The sequence below is a fragment of the Arachis hypogaea genome, chromosome 5, assembly GCF_003086295.3.
Source record: "Arachis hypogaea cultivar Tifrunner chromosome 5, arahy.Tifrunner.gnm2.J5K5, whole genome shotgun sequence".
Taxonomy (NCBI): Eukaryota; Viridiplantae; Streptophyta; class Magnoliopsida; order Fabales; family Fabaceae; genus Arachis; species Arachis hypogaea.
Window position 1 is genome coordinate 86702268 of NC_092040.1, and position 8841 is coordinate 86711108.

The following is an 8841-nucleotide window of genomic DNA, read 5'->3' on the forward strand; positions in this document are numbered from 1 at the left end:
TAGTCTTCAGAGCTCATGAATGGCAGAAGGATATTTAAGGGAATCTCTATGGTCTCTGTATGAGCCTCAGATTCCTCAGGATCCTTAATAGGAAACTCCTTCTTGCTTGAAGGACATCCCAGGAGGTCTTCCTCACTAGGATTTTCGTCCTCCTCCTCCCCTATGCATTCGGCCACTTTGATTAAATCAATGGCCTTGCACTCTCCTTTTGGATTTTCTTCTGTATTGCTTGGGAGAGTACTGGGAGGAGTTTCAATAACTTTCTTACTCAGCTGGCCCACTTGTGCTTCCAAATTTCTAATGGAAGATCTGGTTTCATTCATGAAACTGAAAGTGGCCTTTGACAGATCAGAGACTATATTGGCTAAATTAGAGGTGTTTTGTTCAGAATTCTCTGTCTGTTGCTGAGAAGATGATGGATATGGCTTGCTATTGCCCAGCCTATTGCGTCCACCATTGTTAAAGCCTTGTTGAGGCTTTTGTTGATCCTTCCAGGAGAAATTTGGATGATTTCTCCATGATGGGTTATAAGTGTTTCCATAAGGTTCACCCATGTAATTAACCTCTGCCATGGCAGGGTTCTCAGGATCATAAGCTTCTTCAGAAGCTGCCTCTCTAGTACTGTTGGATGCATGTTGCAATCCATTCAGATTTTGAGAGATTATGTTGACCTGTTGAGTCAACATCTTGTTCTGAGCCAATATGGCATTCAGAGCATCAATTTCAAGAACTCCTTTCTTCTGAGGTATCCCACTATTCATGGAATTCCTCTCAGAGGTATACATGAACTGGTTGTTTGCAACCATGTCAATGAGTTCTTGAGCCTCTTCAGGCATTTTCTTCAGGTGAATAGATCCACCTGCAGAATGGTCCAATGACATTTTCGAAAATTCAGAGAGACCATAATAGAATATATCTAATAAGGTCCATTCTGAAAACATGTCAGATGGACATCTTTTGGTCAACTGCTTATATCTTTCCCAAGCTTCATAGAGGGATTCACCATCTTTTTGTTTGAAGGTTTGAACATCCACTCTCAGCTTGCTCAGCTTTTGAGGAGGAAAGAATTTATCCAAGAAGGCAGTGACCAGCTTATCCCAGGAGTCCAGGCTATCCTTAGGTTGTGAATCCAACCATATTCTAGCTCTGTCTCTTACAGCAAAAGGGAAAAGCATGAGTCTGTAGACTTCAGGATCAACTCCATTCGTCTTTACAGTCTCACAGATCTGCAAGAACTCAGTTAAGAACTGATAAGGATCTTCAGATGGAAGTCCATAAAACTTGCAGTTTTGTTGCATTAATGCAACTAGTTGAGGCTTAAGCTCAAAGTTATTGGCTCCAATGGCAGGAATGGATATGCTTCTTCCATCAAACTTGGACGTTGGCTTTGTGAAGTCACCAAGCATTCTCCTTGCATTATTATTATTATTATTTTCGGCTGCCATGTCCTTCTCTTGTTCGAAAATTTCTGAAAGGTTGTTTCTGGATTGTTGTAATTTAGCTTCTCTTAATTTTTTCTTCAGAGTCCTTTCAGGTTCTGGATCAATTTCAACAAGAGTGCCTTTTTCCCTGTTCCTGCTCATATGAAAGAGAAGAAAACAAGAAAAGAAAGAGGAATCCTCTATGTCACAGTATAGAGATTCCTTTCTGTTAGTAGAAGAAGATAGGGGTATAAGAAAGAAGAAGGATGGATTCGGATTTTTGGATGAGGAGAGGTGAAGAGAAGTGTTAGTAATTAATTAATTAAATAGAATAAGAGAAGAGAATGAAGATTTCGAAAATAATTTTTGAAAAAGAGGTTAGTAATTTTCGAAAATCAAAGACAAAATATAATTAAAATTAAAATTTAAAACAAAAAGAATTTTTGAAAAAGAGAGGGAGAATTTTCGAAAATTAGAGAGAAAAAAGTAGTTAGGTGATTTTGAAAAAGATAAGAAACAAACAAAAAGTTAGTTAGTTGATTGAAAAAGATTTGAAATCAAATTTGAAAAAGATAAGAAGATAAGAAGTTAGATAAGATATTTTGAAATCAAATTTTGAAAAAGATAAAACTTTTGAAAAAGATAAGATAAAAGATAAAAAGAAATATTTGAAAAAGATATTTGAAAAAGATTTAATTTTTAAAATATTACTTAACTAACAAGAAACTACAAGATAGGATTCTAGAATTTAAAGATTGAACCTTTCTTAACAAGAAAGTAACAAACTTCAAATTTTTGAACCAATCACCTTAATTGTTAGCTTAATTTTTGAAAATTTGGTAAAAAGATAAGAAAAAGATTTTGAAAAATATTTTGAAAAATAATTTTTGAAATTTTCGAAAATTATATAAAAAAAATGAAAAAGATATGATTTTTGAAAAAGATTTTGAAAAGATAAGATTTTTAAAATTGAAATTTTGACTTGACTTGTAAGAAACAACTAATTTTAAAAATTTTTGACCAAGTCAACCCAAAATTTCGAAAATTTGGAGGAAAATAAGGAAAAGATATTTTTTTGATTTTTTTGAATTTTTAATTATGAAAGAGAAAAACAACAAAAATATTCAATACATGAAATTTTTAGATCAAAACAATGAACGCATGCAAGAATGCTATGAATGTCAAGATGAACACCAAGAACACTTTGAAGATCATGATGAACATCAATAACATAATTTTGAAAAATTTTTGATGCAAAGAAAACATGCAAGACACCAAACTTAAAAATCTTTAATGCATGGAAAATATGAATGCAAAAATGCACATGAAAAACAACAAAAGACACAAAACAAGAAATCATCAAGATCAAACAAGAAGACTTGTCAAGAACAACTTGAAGATCATGAAGAACACTATGAATGCATGGGATTTTCGAAAAAAATGCAAGAAAAATTTTAAAAGCATGCAATTGACACCAAACTTAAAATTAACACAAGACTCAAACAAGAGACACAAAATATTTTTGATTTTTATGATTTTCTAATTTTTTTGTATTTTTATTAATTTTTTTTCGAAAAACATTTTTGGAAAAACGAAAAAGAAAAGAAAAATTTTTGAAAAAGTTTTTGAAAAGAAAATTACCTAATCTGAGCAACAAGATGAACCGTCAGTTGTCCATACTCGAACAATCCCCGGCAGCGGCGCCAAAAACTTGGTGGACGAAATTGTGATCAATTCTCTTTAAGTTGTTTGTCTTTGTATGAAATCATTATTATGGCACTGGTTGAATTCACAACTCCGTTCAACTAACCAGCAAGTGTACTGGGTCGTCCAAGTAATAAACCTTATGTGAGTAAGGGTCGATCCCACAGAGATTGTTGGTATGAAGCAAGCTATGGTCACCTTGTAAATCTCAGTCAGGCAAATTAAATGGGTTTATGGGTTTTTCGAATAATTAATAATAAAAAGAAATAATAAAAGGGATAGAAGACTTATGCAGATTCATTGGTGGGAATTTCAGATAAGCGAAGGGAGATGCTGTATGGCTCAAGGACGCCTGCTCTCCTACTGCTTCAACTCAATCCTTCTTACTCCTTTCCATGGCAAGCTTTGTATAGGGGTTCACCATCAGCTGTGGCTACTTTCATCCTCTCGGGAAAATGATCCTATGCGGTTGTCAGTCGCACGGCTAATCGTCTGGAGGCATCACCCATGGTTGATGGCTACATCCCATCCTCGCAGTGAAAACTAATGCTCACGCACTCTGTCACAGTACGGCTAATCACCGGTTGGTTCCCGCTCCTACTGGAATAGAATCCCTTGATTCTTTTGCGTCTGTCACTAACGCCCAGCAGGTTGCAAGTTTGAAGCACGTCACAGTCATTCATTACCGGAATCCTACTCGGAATACCACAGACAAGGTGAGACTTTCTGGATTCCCAGGATCCTACTCGGAATACCACAGACAAGGTGAGACTTTCCGGATCCTCATAAATGCCGCCATCTATCTAGCTTATACCACGAAGATTCTGTTGGGGAATCTAAGAGATACGCATTCAAGCTCTGTTGCATGTAGAACGAAAGTGGTTGTCAATCACGCGCGTTCATAAGTGAGAATGATAATGAGGGTAATCTGACTCATAACATTCATCATGTTCTTGGGTACGAATGAATATCTTGGAATAAGAATAAGAGAGATTTGAATAAAAGATAATAGATTTTCATTAATACTTGAGGTACAGCAGAGCTCCACACCCTTAATCTATGGTGTGCAGAAACTCCACCGTTGAAAATACATAAGTAAAAGGTTCAGGCATGGCCGAATGGCCAGCCCTCTCCATGATCAAGTGACCGAATGATAAAAGGCTTAAAGTGGTCAAAAGATGGTCAAAAGATCTCTAATACAATAGATAAATGTCCTATATATACCAGACTAGCTACTAGGGTTTACATGAGTAAGTAATTGATGCATAAATTCACTTCCGGGGCCCACTTGGTGTATGCTTGGGCTGAGCTTGATTAATCCACGAGCTGAGGTTTCTCTTGGAGTTGAACTCTAAGTTTTGACGTGTTTTGGGCGTTCAACTCCGGATCATGACGTTTTTCTGGCGTTTAACTCCAGACAGCAGCGTGTACTTGGCGTTCAACGCCAAGTTACGTCGTCATTCTTCGAATAAAGTATGGACTATTATATATTGCTGGAAAGCCCTGGATGTCTACTTTCCAACGCCGTTGAGGGCGCGCCAATTGGAGTTTTGTAGCTCCAGAAAATCCATTTCGAATGCAGGGAGGTCAGATTCCAACAGCATCAGCAGTCCTTTTGTCAGCCTTCTTCAGAGTTTTGCTCAAATCCCTCAATTTCAGTCAGAATTTACCTGAAATCACAGAAAAACATACAAACTCATAGTAAAGTCCAGAAATGTGAATTTAACATAAAAACTAATGAAAACATCCCTAAAAGTAGCTCAAACTTACTAAAAACTATCTAAAAACAATGCCAAAAAGCGTATAAATTATCCGCTCATCAGCTGCACTGCACTTAGCAGCTGAACCAGGATATATCTGGGTGCAATCTTCTTCTCTTTCTACTCCATTTCTGTTTTCTACCACACAGGAGCTAAAGCCAGAATTATCTCGTGCCAAGTGACGAGACAAAACAAAAAGTCTCGTGGCAAGAGACGAGACAAAACAAAGTTGCTCGTGTCAAGTGACGAGCAAAAACAGAAAAGTCTTCTCTGAAGTTCAACAAGTGTTAGCATTTAAAAAGGGGGCTAAGATTCAACCCCCCCTTCTCTTAGCCACTGAAACCATCAATTGGTATCAGAGCTTGGTCTCAAAGAGATCAAGCTTTGCAGCTTGGAGTAAAGATCCTCATGGCAGAAAACAGTGGCCCAAATGTGTTATCATACAATCTGGCTGAAGGTCAATCAAGCAACAGACCTCCCCTCTTCAATGGGAAAAATTATACCTATTGGAAGGAGAGGATGAAGATATTTGTACAAGCCGTGGATTACAGACTTTGGAAGATCATCTTGGAGGGTCCTAAATTTCCAACTACCACAAATGCTCAAGGAGTAGTCTCTCTTAAACCAGAAGCAAGCTGGACCGAGGAAGATAGGAAGACGGTGGAGTTAAATGCCAAGGCAACCAATCTGCTCAACTGTGCTATCAGCTTTGAGGAATACCGACGAGTATCACGATGCACAACGGCAAAGGAAATCTGGGACAAGTTGCAAATCACTCATGAAGGAACTACCATTGTAAAGAAGACTCGGACAGATATGTTAAACAGGGAATATGAAATGTTTGCAATGAAGGAAGGAGAGTCCATTGATGAATTGTTCGAACGGTTCAATATCATCACTGTTGGCTTAGATGCTCTTGGAATCACACATTCAGAATCTGTGCTAGTGAGAAGAGTGTTAAGATGTCTCACAAAAGAGTGGGAAACAAAAGCTTTAATTATTTCTGAGAGTAGTAATTTAGATTCCATGACACTTGATGATTTGAGAGGAAATCTTCTTGCTTTTGAAAACTCCTATTTGAAAAAAGATTCAAAAAAGAAAGGAATTGCTTTTTCCTCTGTAACTAACCCTCTGGATGATGAATCCAGTGATAACTCTTCTGAAAATGAGTTTGTGTTGTTTGCAAAAAAATTCAGGAAAATGGCAAAGCTCAAAGGCAAAGGTAGCAGCTCAAGGAGGATGAAGAAAGACCTTAGCAAAGTAACTTGTTACAATTGCAAGGAAATGGGTCATTTCAAATCTGATTGTCCTAAGTTGAAAAATGAAGAAAAGCCGAAAAGAGTGAAGAAGAAGGGACTGATGGCCACATGGGAAGATTTGGAAAATGACTCAGATGATGATGATGAAGAATCTGAGACTAAATCACAGCCCTGTCTCATGGCAAATGAGATAGATCAGGTATCATTTCAAAACCCTGACAATGAAGACCTTCATCTTATGATAGACCATCTTTCTGAAAAAATAAGATGTTTTCTAACTGAGAATCAAGATCTTGAACAACAAAATTTCATTCTTAAAGCTGAAAATGATTTTCTCAAAGAAAAACTAAGAGAGGCCGAAACTGCTTGTGATCTTGTAGAAGAGAATAAGCAGTTAAAAGCCCAAATTAGAAGCTGTGAAAGTGATCATTCTGTCCTTGCATATGTAAATTGTTTTAAGCAAAATGAAGAGTTGCTTAAAGAGGTTAAAAGACTTAAGGAAGACTTAGCCAAGTTCACCCAAAGTTCTGAAAATTTGAATCAAATCTTGGCTAGTCAAAAACCTCTTTATGATAAAGCTGGGTTGGGTTTTTATAAATCTGAAAAATCACATTTTGAAAACATTGCTTCATCTTCGAATGATGTTAAGTATCAAAACCCAACTTCCTTTAACAAAACAGCAACTCCAAGATTTTGTAGACTATGTAACCGAAGTGGTCATTTTCCAGTTCAATGTTTCTTTGGAGAAAGAATGATAGGTGATAAAGTTTACAAGGTTGTTTTTGATTATAATGATCTGGGACACAAGAGATGGTTTAACGTGAAAGGATCCAAGAAAATTTGGATACCTAAGGTCACTTGAGTTTACTTTGTAGGTCTGCCTAGCATCCAAGAAAAAGGAAAATATGTGGTACATGGATAGCGGATGTTCTAGGCATATGACCGGAAAGACAACCTTCTTCATAAAGCTTGATGAATATGATGGAGGACTTGTTACCTTTGGTGATGATGCAAAAGGAAAAATAGTGGCTGTTGGGAAAGTTGGTAAAAACTTTTCTTCTTGTATAAATGATGTGCTTCTTGTAAATGGTTTGAAACATAACTTACTTAGTGTTAGTCAATTGTGTGATTTAGGTTTTGATGTTATCTTTAAGAAGTTTGTTTGTTTGGTTGTGTGTGAGAAAACTGGGGATATTTTATTTGAAGCCAAGAGATGCAACAATGTGTATGGATTAACTCTTGAGGATTTAAAGGAACAAAATGTAACATGCTTTACATCTTTTGAAACTGAAAAATGGCTTTGGCATAGAAAGTTGGGACATGCTAGCATGTACCAAATTTCTAAGCTAGTCAAAAGAAATTTGGTTAGAGGAATTCCAAACATCAAGTTTGATAAGGATCTTACTTGTGATGCTTGCCAATTAGGCAAACAAGTAAAATCTTCTTTTAAATTAAAAGATGGAATCTCAACCAAAAGGCCATTGGAAATGTTACATATTGATCTTTTTGGTCCTACTAGAACTCAAAGTTTGGGAGGTAAACATTATGGTCTTGTTGTTGTTGATGATTACTCTAGATTTGGTTGGGTACTTTTCCTTGCTCATAAGAATGATGCGTTTTATGCTTTTTCCACCCTTTGCAAGAAAATTCAAAATGAAAAGGATTTGAAAATTGCCCATTTGAGAAGTGATCATGGAAGAGAATTTGAAAATCAAGATTTTGAAAAATTCTGTGATGACTTAGGGATTTCTCATAATTTCTCATGCCCTAGAACACCCCAACAAAATGGGGTGGTTGAAAGAAGGAATCGAAGCCTTCAAGAAATGACTAGGGCCATGCTATGTGAGAATGAAATTCCTAAATTTTTATGGGCTGAAGCTGTGAACACAGCATGTTATATTTTGAATAGAACAATCATTAGAAAAGGGCTAAAGAAAACTCCTTATGAGCTATGGAAAGGAACCCCTCCAAATCTTAAGTACTTTCATGTTTTTGGATGCAAATGCTTTGTACTTAACAATAAGGAAAACCTTGGAAAATTTGATCCAAAATCTTATGAAGGAATGTTTGTTGGATATTCCACCACAAGCAAGGCTTATAGAATTTATCTCAAAGAACATAGGACAATAGAGGAATCCATACATGTTACTTTTTGTGATTCTAACATAATTCCCAGTATTGTGATAGATAATGATTCAGATGAAGAAGGAGCTGGAACAAGCAAAGAAAATCCCAAATCTGTCTAGAATGAAGAATCTGCCAGTCCAGTTTTGTCTCGTCAGATTGAAGGAGAAACTTCCGATTTGTCTCCTGAGCAGGCACGAGCAACTGAAACAGTGAGACCACCAGAAGTTCATCAAAGCTCAACACCTGTCCGAAAGCCTAGAGAATGGAAGTCTATGAAGGGTTATCCTCATGACTTCATCATTGGTGATCCCTCTCAAGGAGTAACAACAAGATCATCCACCAAAAGGCCAACCGAACCTAGCAATCTTGCCCTCTTGTCACAAATAGAGCCCAACAATGTCAAACAAGCTCTTGAGGATCCATCATGGGTCAAAGCAATGCAAGAGGAGCTTGCTCAATTTGACAAGAATAAGGTTTGGACACTAGTACCTCATCCGGATGGTAAGAAGGTAACGGGTACTAAGTGGGTTTTTAAGAATAAACTTGGTGAGGATGGACAAGTTGTTCGTA

The 8841-nt window shown here is 36.8% G+C and overlaps 1 non-coding gene across 1 annotated transcript; it reads left to right on the top strand.

The window, feature by feature from the left end:
- Positions 1-939: 939 nt before the first annotated feature.
- On the top strand, positions 940-1043 carry LOC112804314 (small nucleolar RNA R71). Its single transcript, XR_003202926.1, has one exon. It is a non-coding gene; the product is annotated as a small nucleolar RNA R71 (small nucleolar RNA).
- Positions 1044-8841: the final 7798 nt, after the last annotated feature.